The 21730-nt window shown below is 47.2% G+C and overlaps 1 long non-coding RNA gene across 3 annotated transcripts; it reads left to right on the top strand.

Annotated features, from left to right (window-relative positions):
* The first annotated feature begins 17256 nt into the window (after positions 1–17256).
* Positions 17257–21504, top strand: LOC124663878. 3 transcript variants are annotated; one of them, XR_006990428.1, is made up of 4 exons: positions 17257–17569; positions 19393–19503; positions 19582–19786; positions 21137–21504. It is a non-coding gene; the product is annotated as an uncharacterized LOC124663878 (long non-coding RNA). The 3 variants fall into 3 exon arrangements; XR_006990426.1 differs by lacking the exon at positions 17257–17569 and adding an exon at positions 17580–18281; XR_006990427.1 differs by lacking the exons at positions 17257–17569; positions 21137–21504 and adding exons at positions 17580–18281; positions 19953–21130.
* Positions 21505–21730: the final 226 nt, after the last annotated feature.

Raw genomic sequence — 21730 nt, 5'->3', positions numbered from 1 at the left:
AAGGAGGTGATCAGGATGTTGAAGATCTCGGACATGATCATGATGTAGAAGATCCCGGAGATGATCATGATCACAATGTAGGAGATCCTGGACCTGATGATGAGGAAGATCAAGATGGAGGTCATCATGACGATCATGAAGATGAAGACGATGGACCATCGTTGATGGACTCGGGTGCAGGACCCTTATCTTCAAGAGCCGCTTCTCAGCGTACGAGTAACGCAAGAGCCGCCGCCCGAGAGAAAGCCAAGATGGATCAACCGGAGGTAGACGCGGTTACTCCATTGTATGAAGGATGCATGCCGGAGGATACCCGCCTGAAAGTAACGCTCATGGCTCTAGAGATGAAGGTAAAGCACAAAATGACCGACACATCCTTCAACGACAACATGTCATTCTGGCAGGAACGTCTTCCCAAAGGTAACACGTGTCCGACTAGTATCGAGGAGGCCAAGAAAATCGTGTGTCCTCTGGATTTACCGCATGTGAAATACCATGTGTGCTTGAACGATTGCATCATTTATCGGAACGAGCACGCGGAGTGTACCATATGTCCGGAGTGCGGCGTCGGTCGGTACAAGAAGGGGAAGAAAGCTCCTCGAAGGTGGTGTGGTACTTTCCGATCACTCCTCGTCCGCAGCGGTATTTCGCGGATCCTAAGCAAGCAAAGCTAATGCGCTGGCACGCGGAGATGAGGAAGGGAGAAGATGACGCAGATGATCCGAAGAAAAAGAAAAAGGACAGGATGTTGAGACACCATTCGGATGCTAGCCAGTGGAATGCGTTGAACCTCGAGTACCCAGAATTTGGGGACGATCCTAGGAACATAAGGCTAGGCGCGAGCACCGATGGAGTCAATCTGTTTGGCAGCCAGAGCAGCACGCATAGCACCTGGCCCGTGTTTGTGTGGATGTACAACCTCCCCCCCTGGTTGTGCATGAAGAGGAAGTACATTCAAATGAGTATGCTAATTGAAGGGCCGAAACAACCAGGGAACGACATCAATCTGTATATGGGGCTTCTGAAAGAGGATCTAACCACGCTATGGGACGCGCCTGCCAACACGTGGGACGCCGCCGCGGAAGAATATTTCCCTATGAGAGCCGCGTTGCTCACGACGGTGCACGACTTTCTCGGTTACGGATATGTCGCGGGGCAGGTGGTCCACGGATTCAATGCATGCGTCGGGTGCATGGACGACACAACGTACCGCCAGCCTAGATAGAGATCCTGGGTCCTCGAAAACGGTGTTCATGGGACATCGAAGGTGGCTTCGCGAGGACGACCCATGGAGGAAACGCAAGGATCTGTTCGATGGTCAAGACGAACCACGAAGACGGCCACGTACGAGAAGCGGCGAGCAAATAGACGAGCTATTGAAAAATTGGAAAGAGTGCCCACCGCCGGGAAAGAAGCGAAAGGCGCCGGAGCCGCTGCTTAAGGTATGGAAGACGAGGTCTGTTTTCTGGGACTTGCCGTACTCGGAAGATCCTCCGTGTGCCTCACAGCCTTGATGTCATGTACATCACGAAGAACGTGTGCGAGAGTCCGCTTGGTACCCTCCTCAACATGCCAGAGAAGACCAAAGATGGGCCGAAAGCAAGGTACGACTTGCAATCAATTGGGATCAGGGAGGAGCTTCACGCGGGACGCCCTAATGATGATGATGATGATGATGATGACGACGATGACGATGATGAGGCGGAGGACACGCAAAGTCGTCGCAAGGGCAAAAAGGCCAAAGAGATCGAATATTACTGCCCCCCCCCCCCGCGTGCTTCACTCTAAGTCAGAAGGAGATCAAGCAGTTTTTCGACTGTCTCCTAGGAGTAAAACTTCCTTACGGTTACGCGGGGAAGATAAGCAGGTACCTAGACAAAGCGAAGCAGAGGTTCAGCGGGATGAAGTCTCACGACTGTCACGTGCCGATGACGCAGATACTTCCGGTTGCAATCCGTGGAATCATGGACGCGCACGTCCGTGAAACGCTTTTTGGCCTATGCAACTTTTTCGACGTCATCTCTCGGAAGTCTCGTTGGCGTGAGGCAACTTAGAAGGCTACAGGAAGAGATCGTGGTGATACCGTGCGAGCTTGAGATGTACTTCCCGCCCGCATTCTTCGACGTTATGGTGCATCTCGCTGGTACATATCGTGGAGGATATCATCCAACCGGGGCCGACGTTCCCGCACAAGCATGATGCCATTCGAAAGGATGAATGGTGTCATCAAAGGGTACGTTCGCAACAGGGCACGTCCGTACGGAAGCATAGCCAAGGGCTTTCCGACCGAAGAGTGCATCTCCTTCCGCACGAGTTATCTAGAAATCGAGAACCCCGTTGGCCTGCCCGTAAACAGCATCTCGGGAAGCTCGCTGGATGGGGTCACCGCGACGGTAGCCGCGAAATGCATGTTGACTTCAAGGGTCGAATCGCCGACTTTGAAAGAGCAAACCTAGTCGCGCTACAACACATAGACGTGGTCGATCCTTGGGTGGTAGAGAACAAAACCTTCATCGCAAAAACGTACAGTGATCAGGGCCAACAGAGGACGGACGGAGATATAATCGAAGAGAACAACTCAACCTTCACGCGGTGGTTCAAGGACAAGATGCTGACATACCCTATAGACGAGGATTCTTCTGCGGAAGAAGAACTCATATTCGCCTTGTCACAGGGCGCCGAACACAACTTGATGACATTTCAGGCGTACGATATCAACGGCTACACATTCTACACCGAGGAAAAGGACATGAAGAGCGATTATCGAACTCCGGGGTAACGATGGAGTCCTACACCGGTGACGTCAAGCGTAGATACTACGGAAAGATCGAGGAGATCCGGGAGCTGAGCTACGCCGGAGAGAATGTGCCGATGTTCCGTGTCAGGTGGGCCAAGAACGTCATAAAAGAAGACCGGCATTTCACCACCATGGTTATACCCGAAGCCAAATCCAAGACAGCGGGCGCAAAGGTCACCGCGAAATATGAGCCATGGGTACTAGCTTCCTAAGTGGACCAATGCTTCTTCATTACCGACCCGCAAAAGCCCAGCCGTGTTGTCGTGAGGAGAGGCAAAAGGAGCATCATCGGAATGGATGGAGCCGCCAACGAGCTAGACTTTGACCAGTACGGCGATCCGAAGATGGAAGATGACGACGACGATGATGAAGAACCATACACAACAAGAAGAAGCAGGACCACCCTACCTAAAGGCCGTCCATTCAAGAGAAGAAGTCAAGGAGTTCCGGGGCTAAATTATTCAACCGCGAGAAAGAAGGGAAAGAAGATTGTGAAAAGATAATTACGTATCATTTTCTTGTATGAATAATGGATGTCATATTGTTAATCTACACATTGTACCGATCAAAATAGATATATAATTTATATTTTTGGATATTTTCTAGATTCTATAGTATTTTAAATATTCTACATAATTATAATTATTTATGCCTTTTATTTTGGTGTATTATGCTATTTTGGATGTTTATTATACTGTTAAATCAATTTAAAAAGAAAAGGAAAAAAATTGGGGCCGCCGTGGTTCGAACTCGGCCGGCAGGGGTTTGGCACAAACCAACCAGGGACAGAGCCAGTGCGGTACTAAGCGGGATATGTCAATCCCCCCCGTGTTATTCTTTTGACCCAGACATAAAGAGGCAGTGGCGCACCCCTAGAGGTGCGCCATTGCTAAGCCTCATAGTGGCGCACCCCGAGAGGTGCGCTATTGCTAAGGCATCAGGGGACTTAGTGAAATTTCCCCTTTCTTCCCCCGTCCCGACCAGATCCCACCTGCAGCAACCCTTCCCTGAGCGACGCCACCGTCCCCTTTCTTCCTCGCGCTGCCACCCCTCCCCTGAGCGACGCCCTCCTCTCCGCCGGCCACCATCCCTCCCCTAAGCGACGCCACCTCCCACCGGCGGCCACCCCTGCCCTGAGCGACGCCACCCCTCCTCTCATGCGAGCGGCCACAGACACCGGCGGCCAGATCCCCTCGACCTCGATCTACCGGTGGCCTCTCCCCAGTTCTTCCTCGGCCTGCGCAAGGACACCATCCGCCTCGTGCCCGACCCCGAGGACCCCGACCGCCGCCAGCCGCCATCGCCGTCGCCGCAGGTGAGGCCCCTCTCCCCTCCCTCCCTCTCTGACCTAACTGGTGCACATACATTGTTCCATTTTTGTTCAATTTAAGGGGGAAAAAGAACACAAATGCTACTTGTTGTAACCTACAGGGATATTAATTTGTAGCTTGTGTTGAGGTGTAACAGTGGAAGGGAATGAAAAATCATTTCATTGGTGGGATTGTATCATTGTAATAGAAAGTTGTAACAGAAAAACAGATTGAATATGTAGTTTGCTAGGTAGTTCTTGCTGCTCGTTAGGTTGGTTAGGTTGCTAGGTAGTTCTTGCTCGCTGTTAGGTTGGTTAGGTTGCTAGGTAGTTCTTGCTGCTGCTAGGTTACATATCCTCTATTTTTTAGAACAAATGCATTGTAAAATCATTCATTTTGTTATAGAGCCCATTGGGTGTAATTCTAGGAATATGTTGTTGCATGAATGTTTGGATTCTATATTTTGCAAATCATGGGAAATCATGGGTTTTCAAACAATATGCATAGCTTATTTTTTTTAGAGGTGAGGTGCTGCTAGGTGCATTTGCTTCAATTAGGATGTCTATTTGCTTAATTTGAAGGAAAAACATATAAATAAATGGCTATGTGCACCGACCAGTGAGCATTTCCTTCTTATAAAAAAATACAGAGCTACCCTTTAAGAGTGAAATAGGCCAAATCTAAACTAACTTATCATTTTTAAGGTTGTTGCTACTGCTAGATAGGTTGCTGCTGCTAGATAGGTTGCTGTTGTTAGGTGCTGCTTAATTGCTTGCTTGCTATGCTGCTGCTATGTGTTTTTCCCTAAGTGATGAAAGAGTGCAGTAATTCTCTGTCAGCTGATAGGTTTTCTTACATAATAAAACTAATTTTTTCATACATGGATGTTTCTGTTCCTCGCTTTGAACTCCATAGTACCATGAACAAGTTTGTTGTGGTGTAAAGTGAATACTTTGCTAGCTCCCCGACATGGTTTGCTTGTCTGGTAGTGTGCAAAGTGTTGATATGCATACTTTAAACAGATATGCTCGCTTATACATGGTTACTTTATTTGATGGCTGGCTTGTGGCCTTGCTTGCTTTTCTGGTTCTACTTAGTTGGCCTAGGAGTGATTTCCTGGACCCTAAGTATATACTTCTACAGCTAGTGGATTTCGGTGAAGGGATGTACTATATATTTTTGATAAGAACAGATGATGTACTTGATTCTTTGGCCCTGGCAGCATATTATTGAATTAATTAGGAATTTGGAACACGGTGAAATGATATATTTTAGAATCACTAGCATATTTGAGTTTGATGTAGAAGTGTTCAACTTTTAAGAGTTGATTTGGACACTAAAAGGAAATTGCACTTCAACTTTATGGACAAATATGCAATATTTCTGTTTTTAAATTCCTTCTAACTTAAGGAACACTTAATGTGATCTAGCTATTATTGGAATATCAGCATATGGTAACACAGTATGAAGCTTGCTGTTGTACATTTATTTTTGAAGATGATGAACACAGTATGATAATTCATGATGATTTCTTCTTCTCGTTTTAGGATACTGGCAGAGTTGAGCACCTGACCGCCGCCCTCGCATCTTCAACACGTTAGCACCCTTCATCGACTTGGAGCCGGACCTGCTCGAGCGTCGTCGTCTTCTTCCCGGAGCGTCATCGTCTTCTTCCTGGAGCCGGACTTGCGCATTTGATATTGCTGCTGCTGGAAATTGCTTCAGGCCTGCTACTTACGCTGCTATAGCTTGTTGCTGCTAGCTTGGTCCTAGCTGCTGCTAGGTTGCTTGCTGCTGCTAGCTTGGTGCTGCTGCTAGCTGGCTGCTACTAGCATGCTACTAGGTGCTGTTGGATGGTGCTATCGGCTGCTCAACTTGCTGCTCGCTACTTGCATAGTTTACAAGGTTGCTCGTCGCCTTGGGCATTGGTGTACTTTTGTTAAATTGTAACCACTCGTTTTTGTGGAGCAGCACTTGGAGAAGCACTTAGTGCATTTTATTGTTGATGCCGATGCTCGTCGCTAGCTCGGTGCTGCTAGCTAGCTGTTGCATGCTCCTTGCCATCTGGTGCATTTTGTTGTTGCTACTGCTGCTAGCATTTTGTTGCTGGTGTGTATATGGTGGTGTCAACATTTCTGTTGTGTGTATATGGTGTCATTTTCTTGTGCATGGATCGACAGAGTTGCCCATTATCGCCGAAATGTTGATTCATTTCCGTTTCGGCGAAAATGGGGCACTCATATGTCCATAGATTAGCATAGGTCATGCCCAATTTTTCCGTGAAATCTTGCGCTAATTTATGCATTTTTTCCTACTTAGTTCGAACATGGCCGACAACGATGAGGCCGGCGGCAGCGGCAGCAAGCCATTCTGGATGCTAACCGATGAAATGGAGGTGATGGAGTCACAACCTCGCCGCGACGACGGCGAGGATGATGGCACCGATCCAGAGTACCGAGCGGACGATGCCGCCGACGATGACACCACTGATGGTGCCGGCGAGGATGACCACACCACGGATGGTGCCGGCGAGGATGACACCGGCAAACCGAAGAAGCTACAGAGTGAGCGTCGCCCAAATGTGCTCAACACCGTGAAGCAGGCATTCACCGAAGTGAACGCCAGTGGGCAACCAACGGCGCCCCCTGAGTTAGTCAAAGGGTACTCGGCCCAACTCGGGTGCATCCTCCGGAGCACGGTCTCGATCAACACCGAGAACCTCAGGCATCCTGACCGAGCGAATTTGCGCACCATCCTCTTCAAGAAGCTGCACGAACGATACGAGTTCCCGGTGGACTGCTCAGAAAAGCGTCTCATGCGGAACAAAGTGCATAATGCCGCCCTCACGAAGATGAGCACCGCCCTCGCTAGTTGGAGGAACCGAGTGAAGAAAATGATTAATAGTGGTGGGAGTTACGAGAAGATCAAGGAGTCAAATCCCTCGATCACCGAGCAAGACTACGCTGATTACAAGATCAAGTGCGAGAGCGAGTCAACGTCGGATTCTAGTCAGTGGGGGAAGGACATGCGAAAACTGAACTTAGGCACCCACAAACTTGGTCCTGGCGGTTTTAGGGTGGCGCAACCGAAATGGGACGCCGCGGATGAGGAGCGTGTGAAGAACGGCCTCGAGCCCCTCTTCCCGCAATACAAAAACAAGCAAATTAGGAACTTTCTCCTGGCCCGGTACCGTATTGACCCGAAAACAAAGGAGCTCAACTCCACTCCGGATGTGAAGCAGTTTGAGGCTCTTCTGGTAAGGAATGCACCCGCTTAATTAGCTCCTTTATGGTTGCATTCTTATTGACGAATCCAAATTTCTAAATGGTTCATGCATGTTCCTCCCGTAGGCTAAGGAGGTTGCTGCGGAAAGTGAAAAGGAAGCTAGTAGCGGCGCGGGGTCCACGAGCTCCTCGCAGTGTGCCCCTTGGGACAACCCTTTAAATAGGGCATTGAATTCCCACAAGAAGAGGGATCCATTGAGTAAGCCGACGTCGGCTGGTCGTGTGGTCGGTGAAGGATGCTCTATGAAATGGTCAGAATACTATAAGTCGGGGAAAAAGGAGAAAAAGGCCACCATCGATGAGAAGGAGGTCGCACATCTCAAGGCACAAGTTGCGCAGATCCCGACATTGGTCTAGGAGCAAGTGCGGCAACAAGTGCAACATATCGTGGAGACCCAACAGAGGACGCAACGACAGCAAGTGGAGGACCAAGTGGGCACGACGCTTAGCTCCATCATCCCTACCTTGGTTGCCGGTCTGGACGCGTGGTATAGGGGAGGAAAAAGGGGCCTCCCCGGTTCCCGGTTCGCGGGCAGCAACTCCCACAACGTGGAGCCATCGGTTAGTCCGCAGGCGGCAACAATGGTGTCTCCGGCGGCGCCAACATTGGTGGCTCCCGCAGCGCCAACCTTGGTGGCTCCGGCCGCGCCAACCTTGGTGGCTCCCGCGGCGCCAACCTTGGTGGCTCCCGCGGCGCCATTACTTCAGCTCAATGCACCCGTCGCTGCGGATAATACGCCGCCCGGCACCGCGCCAACAAGCGGCCACTCCATCAGTGGCACGCCCGCCGCCGGCGGTGCGTCGACCTTAGCCGAGCTGGACGCCATCACGGTAACCAACCCTCGTCTCCGATGACTTCCATATCCTTGCTTATGACTACGCTAGCCATCCCTAACGCCCTACATGTTTTCCGCAGGGTGCCGCCGCCGACGTCCCATGCACTCTCCTGCATTTTGTGAACGGCGAGTTGATCGATGTTGCCAAGGCAAAAATCGTTCAAACGAGCAACCGCCAGTTACACGGTGCACCCATGGCACCCGACGTGTATAGGATTCAACTGGTTCGGGTGCTTAGTGGCTACGACGACGTGGTACCTCCCTTTCAACCCCATGGCGCCGACGCAGATGAGGTCCTTACCCTCCACCAATGCTTCAATTGGTCCATGGTTTGGCCAAAGAGCCAGATTCGTTTGGAGGCGAGCGACACCACCCCACGGACAGCACCCCAAGCCGTGCCTGCGCCAAGCCATGGCAAGACCACCCCAACGGTGCCGCCATCAGCCGACGAGGACATGCATATGGCACAGGATCCGAACGATGGTCCGGACGAGGACAGTATGTTCGCCAACCTGGACTGCCACTTCGATTTTGGGGCGGACTACGATCTCAGTAGCCAACCCTCTCAAGCTGCCGCCGAGGGGAAAACCTATTGAAAAAAGCGGCGCCTATTCTGTTCTCAGGAGACGCCTCCGGCTGCCGACTTCACCGAGACTCAGCCGATAGCCGAGGTGAGAAGTGTTATCAGTCCTAACAAACTGAAGAAGGCTTGCGAAGAGGAGAATGCAGTCCCAGTAAATATGAAGCCAAAGAGACGGAAAAGAAAGAAGAAGGACGACAAGTCTGCCAGCCAGCCGGCACCTATCCGTGCTCAGGACGGGCCACCAGTGCCCAAGAATATCGAGTCGAGGGTGCATGTGTCGGGTGAGCGGATGCTAATTCAAAGATTGTACGATGCTGCACCCGGTCCTATGCGATCTCTGGTTGACGGTATTTAGTTTATGGAGGAGTGGCGTATCAGGGAGAAAGATCATGGATACCTAGTGTATGTTGCCAAGGTGCCCTCGGGCCATGGCTTTGTCCATAGTGGCTTCGCGGAGAAGATCTTCCTGCGGTATGATGACATCTTCGCCATGCTGAACAGTTATCCGCTGCACTACACCTTCATTCGCCTATACTCGCTCGGCAAGGCGATGCGGATCATTAGACACAACATCCCGGACATCGCGATAGCCGACCCCTTCTACATGCGTGCCATCCACTTGGCCACCGCCGGAGACCGGGCAGTCGCGAGTGGATACCTCAAAGACTTCTTTCTAGCGAACCGGAAGAAGTGTAACCTCCTCCTGCTCGTATTTCCCGAGTAAGTCACCCCTCACCGTACCGGTCTTAACTCGTGATTTTTTAGATTTCAATCGTCATGTTCTTAAACATTATGTGTTCTACGCGAGAGAAAAACCTGCACACTCATCTCCATAACCCCGAAACATTCCGTGGCCACATACCTCGATGCGGACGGTAAGTCAACCACGGACTATACGAATGTCAAGGCCGTACTTGATGATGCTCTCAATGGCTACGTCAAAGCGAAAGGCCACATGCAGAGGCCAAATGTTAGGTACGGGAAGCATGTGTTCAAGCACCAAACAAAGTTTCCTGCGTCAAGAAGCCGCCTTCTAGTAACAAGGATGCCTACTACGCCCTCTATCACATGGATAAGTTCATACGGGACCAGCAGCAGCTTACGCTACCTGAGCATCTCAGAGACTGGGCCAACAAATTGTCGCGGGTCCCTAACGACGGCATCAAGCAAGAGTTCTTTCGCATCCAAGTAGAGTTGTGTGAAATCATCTTTCAAGATGTCATTAGAAGCGCGGGGGAGTTCTATGCCGGCTATCAGCCGTCGAACAGTGACATAGACACAATGCTCCAAATGCAGGGTGACGACTACCGCTCATGGATGTGCTTGAAGAAAGGCGGCGGTTTTATCCACGCTCCTGAGTCTTGATGTGCGAGCCTAGTTATGTAGTTGTGAACTAAAGACGAGCTTGTGTTGTAATAAGCTTTATCCAGCACTTTACTTGCATGTCTGTTTAATTACTAGTTCGGCTATGTTTGTGAACTTATATATATGGCTCTGTCATTTTCCGCACTTGATTTGGTCGTTAATTTTGTATGCATATGCCGATGATTAGAATGGTTGGTCACTTGTACACTCGGGGTGGAGCAAGCGAGCCTGGTGTGATGGCACAAATATCCATGTCTTGTGCATCCTACCTGGCCTCGCTTACTCCATCCCGGAATGTTAAAATTTGTTTTGAGCAACAATGTATGAGGCCCTCGTCATTCCATTTGCTTTGGTTTTTCAGAATGCCGATGATTAGAATGGTTGGTCACATGTACACTCCGTGAAGGCATCAGCGAGCCTGGTGTGATGGCAGAAATATCAATCTCTTGTGCATCCTACCTGGTCTCGCTGACTCCTTCACGGAATGTTAATATTTGTTTTGACCAACAATGTATGATGCATATGCAATTTAGTTGATACCACTTGGCTCTTTCTTCCATTTTAGTGCCGATGATTAGAATGTTCGGTCAACTGTACACTCCGGGGTGTCGCTAGTGAGCCTGGTGTGATGACACAAATATCAATCTCTTGTGCATCCTACCCGGCCTCACTAACGCCATCCCGGGATGTTCATATTTGTTTCGACCAACAATGTATGAGGCATTCCATTTAGTTCATACTAGCTACTTTGTCTCTTATTTGAGTTGGCACTTCTTAATTGCATTGGCCGATGATTAAATTTTGTGATCACTACACTTGGGGGAGGTGTTAGTGAGCCTGGTGCGATGACACAAATATCAATCTCTTGTGCATCCTACTTGGTCTCGCTAACACCTTCCCTAAAGTTAATATTTGTTCCGACCAACAATGTATGAGGCCCTTGTCATTCCATTTGCTTTGGTATCTCAAAATGCCGATGATTAGAATGTTTGGTCACCTATACACTTGGGGGAGGGGTCAGCGAACCTGGTGCGATGACACAAGTATCAATCTCTTGTGCATCCTACTTGGTTTCGCTTACCCCTTCCCTAAATGTTAATATTTGTTCCGACCAACAATGTATGAGGCATTCCATTTAGTTCATACTACTTGGATCGTTTTTTAGTTTGCTCTTATTCGTTGCAAACATCTATGAGCGTGCACTAATGTTTCTTTGGCTTGTGCATATGTACGCAGATATGACGTGGTATGTCGTGTACAAGGGCAAGGTTCCCGGAGTCTACAACGACTGGGAGGAGTGTCGGAGACAGGTTCACCGTTTTAGCGGTAACAGCTACAAAGGGTACACCACTAGAGCGGAGGCCGAAGATAGATACGCACGCTATTTGGCGGGAGAGAGGAGGGAGCGGAGGAGGAACCGGATGAAGACCACTATCATCGGGATGGTGCTAGTACTGACTCTAGCTCTCTTCTATGTGATGGTAGTTTAGATCGATGATCGATCTTGTGTAACCACTTGCTCATTTGTGAATTTGTAACTCCGTAACTCGTCTAATATTTGTAATCTTGTGAATCATGGAGGCTAATGTGAAGAACTATGTATTGATATACTGTGCTGTTGTTTATATGTGTTATATATCCTGTATTTGTGATGTTATACTGTTCTATACAACCTGTGCAAATACCAGCCAGAAATGCAAAAAATAAAAACGAAATATATGCTAGCAGTGGCGCACTGGTGGACCATGAGTGGCGCACGACCACTAAGTAGCAGTGGCGCACTAGTCTGGAACCTGTGGCGCACTACTCGGTGATCCCCTTCGAAAGTAGCAATGGCGCACCGAAGCTGCTAGCAATGGCGCACGTCTGTGATACAACAGTGGCGCACCTTGACAACCAACAATAGCGCACCAGCTCGAGGTAACAGTGGCGCACCCCAGGAGGCAGTAGTGGCGCACCGGAAATAGACAGTAGTGGCGCACTGCTTCTCAGCAACAGTGGCGCACCCCTTTGGAGTAATAGTGGCGCACTACTAGACATTTCAATGGCGCACGGCGTAGTGCGTCACTGTTACTTAGGGTAGGTGTGGCACACCAGTAGTGCGCCACTACTAAAAGTTAGCAGTGGCGTGATAGTAGTGGCGCACTACTGGTGCGCCACTGATGGGGAATAGTGGTGCGCCACTGAATAGCTATTTTCTAGTAGTGACTATATCTATATATTGTCCTAACTATATTGTTGTGTACGCTATTATGCAGAATGAAGATTAGGGAATGCAGAATAAAGAAAATCCATGATGTTGGGTTCATTGACCCACAAATCGTTAATGGATATGTGTTAGAAAAACACCCGCCGACGTGGAGCAATACCTGTGGCTTTTTCTTACAAAGCAGCAACTCAAAAGTGAAATTCTATTTCCTTACCATTTTGGGTGAGTGTTTCTGTCTTGAACACATTCTCTTTTGTTTACTCCATGCATGGTATGTCTAATCGATGAGTTATGCATGACTGTGCATGTATCGTGTCCGCAGGTTCCACTGGATTCTACTAGTAATTGAATTTCACACCTCCAGAGTTCTCAATATCGACTCTCTGAATATGGATCCAAAGCGTTGGGTCAATATGAAAAGAATGCTACAAAAGTAATTATTTTCATTCATTTGCGCTCTATATCGATCGGCCTCTTTTGTTCATTTCCTAATATCAAGTAACTAATAGCTCTCTTGTTCATTTAATTTCCTTTGCCTCGTAGGGTTTGAAGACGGTTCACAGATGAAACGGTTGGTGAATTCCAAAAAGAGCTAGAGTTTAGAAGGTCACTGACTGAGGATATTCAGCCGCTGGGGACCAATCTATGTGGATACTATGTTTGTGAGTTCATTCGGAGATACACCTCTGAGCGGAAGCCGTCGGATAACAACATCAAGAGGAATAACTTCCGGAAGACGCTTAGTCCAGAAGCTCGCTTCCGACCAATTCAAGAGGAACTAGCAGAATGGTTCATGAGGGAAGTCCTCCATCCTAAAGGAGAACACTATTACGAGGACGTAGAACTTCTGATGCCGTAAATTATGTATGGAAACTTGTTCATAATTGTATATGGTCATCCGATATTGAATATATATTGTATAATCCTCTTGAATTCTTCTTGGTTCTAATTTCAAATTTGTTTGAAATTGTACATTCATATGCATGTATATAGTACCGTAGAATATGTGTACTGAAACTTCTTCAAAATTAAAATAAAACACAAAATAAAATATAAAAGAAATAAAACAATACAAATTAAAAAGAAACCAGATTTAGGGGGGGGGCCTTTAGTCGCGGTTGGCCAGGAGAACCGCGACTAAAGGTCCTCTGCCCCGACGGACTGCTGGCGGCCACGTGGACGGGCGTTTAGTCGCGGTTCGTAAGCAACCTCGACTAAAGAGGGAGGCTTTAGTCGCGCATATTTAATCCCGGTTGCGCAACCGGGATAAATGGCTGTTGCCAATCGAAATTAAAGCCTCATTTTCTACTAATGCGTGCTCCTAAGCATGTGGATAATGATCAGGGGCGATAGGTTTGTCGTCAGTGAAAAAAGCTGCCGCGCTGGTGGACCTAGTTTTCCCTTTTTAGTAAATTGATTTGTTCAGCATTGCTACATTGTATATTTTTATTTAATACACAATCTAACATGCACAGATTGGGTGGCTGCCTTCATTAAAAATATTTTGCTAATTCTTAGTTAATTAGTAGTATGACTTAGACTAGCCAATGAGTATCATAGGTAGTATCATGCATGTCACGTAGACAAAAAATTTATGTGGCATATCAATTAATGAGGAGAGGTGAGAGTAGTATCATAGGTAGATACGGTATCATAGCACGTAAAACTAGAAATTTTAGTGGAAAACATATTATGTACACATATTTGCATTGAGATTATACAAAACATTAAATAGGATGAAACTATGATACTAATTCATGATACTAGTACTATGCATTGTAGGTATTCTATCATAAACTAGTATCATATGTATGCTACTAGTCTATGATATTTCACATTATGATTAGTCTAAGGTTAATTTTCAGTTAACTCCTAGACCAGAGAATTGCACCCTGATTCGCCTAGCTTAAATTGCAACTGAATCAGGTGGCTTATGGGTGAATATAGCGATCCATACCAGCTCATTCAGGTCAGGTGCCTATGGGCAGATATTCCCCAGGCAACTGTTAGCTTGAGTTGCAATATGGTTGAAATTAGGATTATTTTAATTGCAACTGATAAAAGAACGCATGGATCATTGAAATATTTTATGATTTGTGCTACCCGTAAGTTGTAACATGTGTTAACTTAAAACTAACGATCGATGACATGATCGGGCTGAGAATTAACATATAACTAAGTTCGACCAAGAATTTGTCACACCCGTTTTGAAAATACATAGTCTCAACAACAAATGGAATATGTGATGGCCCATCTTAGCTAGGTCGCATGTGGCGGGATGGGAGGGGGCTAAATTAGAGCATCTCCACCGGCGGCTTGATAGCGATTTGGGGGCTAGCGCTGCTTTTGGCTCACACCGGTGCACTCAAAAAAGCGTCGGCGTGGGTTTGAGCTCAATAGAAGCGCCAGCTTGAGCCCAACCCCGTGCCGGCCCCTTTGCAGAGGGCGTGAATCGGGCGCGCTGGCACCCTCATCCATGTAGGAAAGCACCTGCGGGGCCCTTCTGCCAGCCATACGTGTCAGTTTCCCCCTCCTCCCACCCCCACCCGAGCCGACTCCAACCCATCGCCACCGTCGCACTCATGTCCCCGTTCTTTCCTTCCACCCCTCTTGTCCATAAACCGTAGTCCATCGACACTGCTGCCAATCCCTCGACCGGCCACCGCTCTTTCGGACGGAATAGACCTCGCCGCCACCGTCGCCCAAACACCCAACCGCCCGCCCGCAAGGTGTTCGTCGGATTGCCGCGATGGACATCGACGAAGAGATGTTGGTGCAGTTGTTCATGGAGGAGGAGAACACTACCGCTGTCCGGCGGCAGCAGCAGAACCATCTGATTCTGACGAGCCCCCTCCGCGTTCGCCAGCCCTTCCTCGTCGTGCCTCGACGCGGCGGTTCAAGGCCGGGAAAGAGGAGGAACATCGATCGGCATTGTCAAGCTGGCACTATGCTGCTTGAATGTGACTACTTCGCCGTTGCCGCTAGTCATTCGCCGAAGAAATTTCGGCGCCGGTTTAGGATGAAGAAGAATCTGTTTATGAAGATTGTCTTCGGTGTTAGGGAGTACGGCGACTAATTCATGAGCAAGCAATATCGCACAGAATTGTGGGGCTTCTCCTCAATCTAGAAATGCGCTGCTGCAATGCGCTGTCTTGCATACGGAGGTCCTCCAGATACATCCCATGATTACCCGCGCATGGAGGAGTCGACATGTTCAGAGACTGTCTACAGGTTTTGCCGAGCCGTCATAGAGGTGTTTGGTGGGGATTATTTGGGAGCACCAAGGGCAGATGATACAGCCCAATCCTGAAACAAAATGAAGCCCAAGCGTTTCCCGGGATGCTTCATGCATTGGGATTGGAAGAATTGCCCTTTTTCTTGGTAAGGGATCTACAAGGGGTATACAGGTGAGTGCAGTGTCATTCTTGAGGCGGTGGTAGACTAAGACTTTTGAATTTAGCATGCTTTCTTTGGCATGGTAGGAACAAACAATGATATCAACGTGTTGGTGTTTTCCAGGCTCGCTGAGGGAGAAGCTCCTCTCGTGAACTTTTAGGTAAACGGCCACGCATACAATAAGGGGTACTATCTAACTGATTGTATCTATCCAACGTATTGTACATTTGTGAAGACAATCCCGGCTCTATCTTCGGAGATGGACGCTTATTTTGCGACATGCCAGGAAGTAGCTCGCAAGGATGTTGAGCGTGTTTTTGGGGTGCTTCAACAGCGTTTCGCTGTTATCAGGTACCCTACTCTCACTTGGTCTGAGTCTCAGATGTGGGAGGTGATGAACGTCTGTGTGATCATGCACAACATGACCATTGTGAGCAAGCGCGATGAACATGTGAATGATGATCAACATTTGATTATTAGGGGCCTCTTACTGAAGTAGAGCATTTATCCCAATAATTTGCCGCTTTCCTTCACATGCACCAAGAAATCCAAGATGCAGGTGTTTATGTTTAACATCAGGCAAATCTGGCTACGCATTTGTTGGCGAGGAGAGGAGCCGTCAACAACGCATGGTTTAATTTAAATTATTTTATGAACAATTTCCTTTGTATTTATGTTAAACTATGTGAAATATTGTATGAATATTTTTTTGTGATTGAAATATTATTTTAAAATATTGTAAAAATAAAACAAAAAATTTAGGAGGCATCAGATTAGGGGAAGTCGGTGTGGAAACCGTTCTTCAAATGGAGGAACGTTCGCCGATGCCCACGATAGAACACTGCTGGCGTATCTGCCGGCGCCTATTTAGAGGCGGGGATGCTCTTAACGTTGGATAGAACAATTCTAGCACCGAAGTGGGGTGTATCATGCAGCGAGGTCAGATACACATCGTCCTGTGATGAGTGTCGCAGTACTTAGGTTAGGTAGCTCAACGGGGCCATCACGATTTGATGATACGGAGATCTCACTGTCGGGACGTGTCCTACCGACAGAAGCAACACAAGTGCCAATCATGATCTTGGCGCAACTGGACCATGTATGCTCGGTAATCATCGATCTTAGAAATGTCTAGCAGCCCTGACTCGACATATCGTCTCCCAGGAAAAGAAAAACCAACTGGCTCAAGTATATACTAGAGATGATTAAACAGCCATGTTTGGGTGATGAAATTGAGAACAAGCAAGTGCGTGAGTACTTGCCCTATGCCACAGCCCTCCACGACATCCACCTGGCGTTCGCTGGTAGGGAGGACAGGGCCACCCGATCCGTTCGATCTAAGAACTAGGCCCGCTTCAATCTGGACCGTCCTAGCATCAAACAGAACCCACCAGCGAGGGTAACCCTAGCCGGCCGCTCCCGACCTGTGCCCTTCTCTCCCTCTCCAGGTCCTCACCCCCGGCGGCGCCCTCTCCTCTCGCGTACGGCGTCCCAACTCCCAAGCCCTCGCCGTCGCGTACTCCATAGAAGCAGAGAGCGGGAGGACGAGGCCGTCGTCCTCGCCCTTGGGAGCCCGCGCTGCTGGGGCGAACGAGGAGGCTGCAGCGCTCTGCCTCTCCGCCGTCTCCTTCCACTGCTCGTCGCCGCCCTGCCGGCCTACTACTGCACCATAGAGCCCTCTTCTCCACGTCGCCCCCGTCGCTTTTCCTCTTGCCCTCCGGGGCGCTGTTCAGGTGGAGTATGCATCCGAGGTGACGATTTGATTACAAGATCCGAGGCGATTATCTGAGTATGCATCTTCGCCCAATTCCTTTCTTTCGTGTCTTACTTTGGGCAGGGTATTGCAACTCAGTTGTTGTTATTTTGGTATTGCGTCCACCAGCTGAGCGGTGAGGCGAAGTTGACGCAGCTGTTAATGTTGGTGCTACTGTGAGGAGGTAGTGGGCTAGCCATGCCTCCATGGTCTGGCGTCCGTGTTTCAAATTTGTTCCAGTAGCAAGTGGTGTTTAGATTTATTTATTGGAGCTATAACATCAGTGCATAGTATTTATCTGCTGCTGTGATTTTGTTTAGTCTGCTAGCTAGATTAGATCTGTTTGGTGTTTTCTTAGTTCTATTTTATTAAAATGCGCAACCACAATTGGCATACATTTTGTGCAGCTGAGCTGACCAATGTTTTATATTCAATATTCATAAGTGGGAACTATTAGACATTTATGAACAACCTTGGTTGGTGTATTCTATTTCGTGGTTTATCTGCAATTTCGTAATTATTCATGACTGCCATAACCCCTAACCTTTCTTTTCTTTGTAACTGTAGCAATAGGTTGCTATAGCGCTTTGATTGATCCTAATTGAATGATAGGTGGCAGGTCCTTTGTTCCTCTCTTGGTTTTAGGCCACTCCTTGCTCTTATATTAACTTCATTTTTGTGTGAGATTTGGACGATTGAGATCTAGGAATGGTTTTAGGCGATGCACCTGCTTGCGGATCACGGAGAGGTAATCCATTACTAATCTGTATTTTTACAATTATGCGTCCAGATTCAGGGTTTGTAGTGGACCATGAGGTTCGCTACAGAAAACTAACTACTAAGCTTCCTCTTCAGTTTCACTATATACTTGTGGTTGTGTTAGTTTGAATCATAATAGAAAATTAAATGGAAATATTGTTTTTATCTGATCTGATTATTAGAAATAGATAGCCTTAGAGCATCTTCACCGGCAGCTCCCAAATAGGCGCCGGCAGGGGCGCTGCCGTATGGGGGGCGTCGGCACAACATCCTCTATTTGGGGATGCTACTCCCACACCGGCGCCCCCAAACCGGCGGCCTCGATAGATTTAGAAAATCAAATTAAAATTTTGAAAACGATATTCATACGAAGTTCAAACGAAATTTGTAAATTTAACGCAAATTCAAACTAAAAAACTAAAAAAAAAACTAGCGGCGCTGGGAATCGAGGCGCTGAAGTCCAGGTCGTCGCCGTTGGATGACCCGAAGGACCAGCTGTCGACGTCGTTGGCCTCCTCCTCATCGGCCTTCTCCTCCTTTGGCGCTGGCAGCTCGGATGGTCCGGCAAGGTCGACGTAGTTGCCGCCTCCTCCTCGTTGTTTCCGATGTGAACCGCACGTCCTCTCGCTGACAAGGCGCCCCACCCTCGAAAACCGTCGTTCCGCGAGGCGCTGGCGCGCCCGATTCGCGCCCTTGGCGAAGGGGCTGGCACGGGGTTGCCAGCGATTCTATTGGGCTCGAAAATTGGCCGGCACCGTTTGTGGCGCACCGGTGCATGCCCATTTTCGCTCCCGGCCCCCAAAACGTTATCGGAGCCGGGGCCGCCGGTGGAGATGCTCTTATGCACCCTCATTTATTCAGTTAGGAGATACTTTTCGGCGAATTGTTCTAAAATTGATAGTTGGGAAAAAGTGTTTTCTTATAAGTTTAAGCATTTACTATTGATAGTTGACAAAAATTATATTCTTGCATTTTCGTCCTATATTTCTACGGTTTTTAATCTTGTTAGTTTGGTGTGGAACTATTTGTGAAATTTGCAGTAAGACTTGGTTAGAATATTTGAAATTGGAATGAAACTAATATTGCCTTACTTGCTGCAGGGGTGTTAGTTCTCTGATCATTATCCCCTTTGAACTGAATCATAGAGAGATTGAAGCATTGCATGCTCAGGGATGCCTTCATTGTTCCAGTACTTGTTGAGACAATTGATGGTATCTTATTATACCCTATAGGATAATGTTTTAGTCAGCTGATATATATGGTTTGATGATGTGTTCTTCATATTTCAGAATCGACAGCTGCATATTCAGTCCTACATCTTTGATGACAAATTATCTTTTGAGACATGTTGTGTATATTGTGCCTTTGAAGCCCAGGGTGTTGTTTCTTTATCCGGATAATGGTGTTTCAAACCTTAGTTCCAACAATGTATCTTCAGTCTTCTTTTAGCAAAAGAATGATGTTGAAAAATATATACCGGAGGAGCTTGAAAAGGTAATCTCACAACTTGTTCTTCTTACATGTATTATTTACTACCATGGTGTATGGTGTTTTAATAATCTTTCTTGATTCTTTAGTCAGCAGTCTGTTTTGTGCTTGTTGCGGCATGCTTTCCCTTTGCCCCAAGTGTTACCTTACATTTGCATAATCCTAGCTATAGGGTATCACATACTTCTCACTTTTGATGTGTGTTAGCTAGACATCTTGTGATTCAGCACTTCACCTGTACTACAGGATTGGTGAGAATCTTTCATCAGTTAATTTTTTTTAACCTTGTTGTTAACTTGATTTACTTTGATCACATATAAATCCAATGCTTGAAAATGATTATCCTATATTCAGTGGCAGAGCCAGGTCATTTGTGGAGCCTGGGCGAGTTTTGAAAGATGCGGACTTGGTTAGAAATGCCCACAAGAACTCACGATGAAACACTCGATCTATAATAAAACTAATGGAGTGTTTGACGACGGAACCCGAGTAGTGTAGTTTGGGTCAGCTGGGGAAAGAGAAAAAATGTGGTCTAATGGTGTTATCTTTAGATAACGGGTGGAAATGTCCTGTAGGGCGGATTTAATGGGTGTATGATGGTGGGTAGCTAGCCAGGTGTGTAGCTGGTTATTTCCTATAAAACTATGTAGGCAGTGGTACTGGATACGGTGAGGTCAGGATCGGAGGCGGCCATGTGGTTGCTGCGACGGTCATGGCTAGAATTTTTCTGGTATGAATACATGGCTTCTTTTAATAGTAAACATGCACGTCTATGTTTTGTTTGACACAAATGAGCACGTCGGCCACACAGACTTTAAAATCGACAAGATGGATCACGGAACAAAATCGAACACCCCTAAATGCATTCGTAGCTACCACCATAGGTACTAAATCCGCGTTAATAGTTGTATATGCTGTGCTTTTGAAATCACTGAATTCTCATCATGTTGTTACATTTCGAGAGGTGCATAAATCAAATCTTTAATCAGATGACTGAAAACGATTATCCTATATAGTTGTATATGATGTGTGCTTCTAAAATTATTGAATACTCATCATGTAGTTACTTCTCAAGAGGCGCATAAATTGTAATCCCTATTATTTTCCAAGTGTGAATGAATTGATTAAGTGCATGCCACTTCAAAGCCAAACTGAGCCAATAGTAGGTTGACTCATTAGGAGAGTTGCAACATTTGAGCTTCGCTGATATCCTCCCTTTATGCAATGCCTATTGTAATTAACATTGTTGTATATACACCGTTATTTCCTTGATATCTCTTATCTGGTTTCATTGGTTTATTTAACACTGCAAGCTTAATTCATTTACAATATCTTTTCTAAAACTCAATGACACAGGTTCACATGGACTACTGTAGCTTCGATGCCTCCGGTCCTGTTTGTTCAGGCCCACTGACAACCCATATACTCATGGCGGGCTTCTCAGGGATGCCCACACTTCAGTGCTGCCACAGAGTTCTGTTTCTTTCCAATTTCTTTCTGTTCAGACTTACATCTTACATCTGTACTTCATGAGCTAATCTCTTAACTGGATTACACACAAAGATTACTTCCCCGTATATATCAACTTTGTGGAGTGGCAATCTAGGAGATGCTCTCTGTGTAGGACAAAAGTTGTTGTCACCTTCCGGTGATGCATTCAACCTTCCATTGTTCAGGATTGCTGCCTTTTTTGTAAAATAAATCTATTTGCGCATCAATATTACTTGTAGGCCGTGGCAGCTGCCATTGTTTTTAAAATGGTTGTGCCACTTTCAGTCCCTTGTAACCTCAAGAACAAAAAGATTGGTGACATAAATTGCTGTTTGAGAAACAAAAATCAGGCCCAGAAAGGAAGGTTAGCAGGTGAAAAGACAAAAAATAAAACACAAACTGAAATTGGATCGCCACTAACCAGTGAGGAGGCGCCCCATGGGGCGCCCCAACCACTAG

Source organism: Lolium rigidum, chromosome 6, assembly GCF_022539505.1.
Source record: "Lolium rigidum isolate FL_2022 chromosome 6, APGP_CSIRO_Lrig_0.1, whole genome shotgun sequence".
Lineage (NCBI taxonomy): Eukaryota > Viridiplantae > Streptophyta > Magnoliopsida > Poales > Poaceae > Lolium > Lolium rigidum.
This window is presented reverse-complemented; position numbering and strand designations above follow the sequence as displayed.